Here is a 2,790-nt window from a genome sequence, read left to right as displayed (position 1 = left end):
ACAGGACTTCTGTCTTTTGTCTGGTCCATTGGGATTGGTCCTACTGTCAGACATGTGTCAGTCCTCTGGAAAGTTTACGGGGCGGGGGAGCGGTGTCTGCCCTCTCTCTCTAGAGAGCAGGGCCACGTTAAGACCACGAACAAACGCTAAAGGTAACTTAATGTCTCGTAGCCAAAATTACCGCTTTCTGGTACGCTTACCATTGCGGTGTCAAATCATGAGTCTAAACGGATCTCGACAGTCCCGGCGTCACATGGGTAGTAACACTTCAAACCCCGCAGACTCCCATGACCAGTCAAACTCCAATTAATGTAGTAGCATAAGCACCGCCCCTAGCGGATCGTGACGCTCGCTTGCGCCTGAAACCGCCGCTTAGTACCGATGCGGTGGTAACGCTTTCTTTTTTCCAGGCAACTATTGAACATTTAACGGGTCACAGAGCCTTCGATGGTGTTTAAAACTCAGCATGTCTACGATCGCAAGTAAGTCTGTCAACTTTGCGCTCCCGGCACTAACAGCACTAAGACGGGAGCGGTTCCCTTTTGGATGGTCGTAATGGAACTCTGGCGGGGGCACTATCTTTACTTAATATTACTCGGTCGACGTTACCTAGTGAACTACGTGGATCCCAACAGAGGACGTTCACCCCAACGGGACGACCTCGAGATGACAACTAATTATCAGACTATCGTCAAATAGCGACCTACATGATCGCTGAAACCATTCCAAGATAATGACAGTGCACACTAAGAATGAGTGTATTTTTTGTTAGTTGGATGGGACTTGATTGGATTCAATATTAGAGTAACTTTCTCGTTTGTGTGTTTTTTAAAAATATATTTGGCCTTTTTTCTGTGTTTGACTTATTTCCTGAAAATAAAAAGGTTGATGAATTAACATCTAGATTTGTATGATGTTTTATTTATGTTAAAGGTGACTTTGAATGATTTTAACTAATGATAATGTAGAAAAACTAATATTTTAAATTCGGGACGGTCCACATTAATTTCGGGACGACTTAGAATGTATTTCGGGACGGTTCCGGGAGGATGGTGAAAACAGTTAGTCGAGAGCCCTGGAGACAGGGTTCTTAAAAAGTCTGAAAAAGTCTTACATTTGATCATCTGAATTTAAGGCCTTAAAAAGGGTCTTAAATATGACCAAAAAAATAAGAAAGGTCTTAAATATGATTTAGAAGGTCTTAAAAATGATAGGATTTGAAAGGTACTTCTGTGTTTCGATCAAGTCTAAAATGTGTTTTGGGGGAAATGTCCGGGCTGCAAAGTAACCAGTACAGTAATAGCCTTTTAGTTCCCCCCAACCATTTGTATTGAAATAAATCAACATGCAACCAGTAATCACTAACTTTGTTTCCCCTGGCCCCTTATCGGAGAACACCCAGCTAGTAACCTAGCAACCAAGCTTCAGCTAGCGGCAGTCAGAAACTCATGTCTCTTCGAATCACAATGCGTTCAGAACCCCTAGAAGAGTTTATATTATATAAATACATCGGTCAAGGTCTATAATCTTCTCCTAATCTGCGTCTACATTGCGGTACATTTCATTTACATTTCCCGCTCTACCTTAGAGGTTCTCTCCAAAGGCAGCTAACTAGTCAATTTCGAACCAATCATATCACCAAGTATCACGCGTGCCTCCGTCCATCGATTCTGCTATCCCCTACAACCACACAACCCTTTACATAAACGCGACACGCTGCATATACATCAAACAATTAACATATAAAGATAGAACGTTCCTGAGGATTCCTCCGGTACTCTGCTACCCAGTTGCGAGTCAACCTCCGTTACCACGAAGACCAATAGTTTTATCTGACATAATTAAGAATTCACTTCGACAAGTCCAACCTCCTCAAGTCTCTTCCGGAATCCCCATTCCCTGTCAATTGAAACAATCAATTATTAGTAACAGTTGTAGTATGAAAATACACCGTGCTATATCACTTTGTAGGGATATTCCGTGCAACCACACACACACACAACACACACACACACACACACACACACACCACACACACACAACACCACCACAAACACACACCCACACACACGACACCCACACACACACCACACACAACACACACACCACACCCACCACCCCACACACACACACCACACACACACCACCACAACCCACCACAACACAACACCACACACCCACACCACACACACCACAGCACACACCCACACACACCACACAACACACCTAGATTTCATTAGAAATATATAAAATGAACATAATCGGTGATACTACTGTCGATAAATTTCTACGATTTTCACACACCTTCGACGCACACACCAATTTGACTACCCCTCGGCCTCTCTCTTCCCTTCAGATACGTTTTCACACACACACACACACCGTCCGACGGGTCTACCAGATGGCCCGTGGTTTCACAGACGAAATGGAGTTTGAATCTCGAGACACACGGACCAGCGGAGCCGACCGAGCGCGACTAAAGCGACGCTGTCCGGTAGAAAAACATAGAGGGTAAAGTACACGCAACGATACTAACCAAAATTCGATGCCCATAAATCGCAGATGTCGGGAGGGAAATTCCAACTTATCTTGTTTTGCAAGTGGGCTCCCAGGGGGCCACAACAACGCCCCGACTACGTGATCGATTGCATGAATACCGTTTTGTTTGCGATTTAAATAAAAACCTTTTCCCGTCGCCCGAAGTTGGTGCAAGGGGGAGGTGACCAAAGTGGTTGGATTAAGTCACAAAAAGTTGTATCTTATTCCAACTTGAATATGAAGCGGGTATAA

The sequence above is a fragment of the Notothenia coriiceps genome, unplaced genomic scaffold (genome assembly GCF_000735185.1).
Source record: "Notothenia coriiceps isolate Sejong01 unplaced genomic scaffold, NC01 NC01_scaffold00037244, whole genome shotgun sequence".
Taxonomy (NCBI): Eukaryota; Metazoa; Chordata; class Actinopteri; order Perciformes; family Nototheniidae; genus Notothenia; species Notothenia coriiceps.
Note: the sequence above shows the minus strand (reverse complement) of the source record.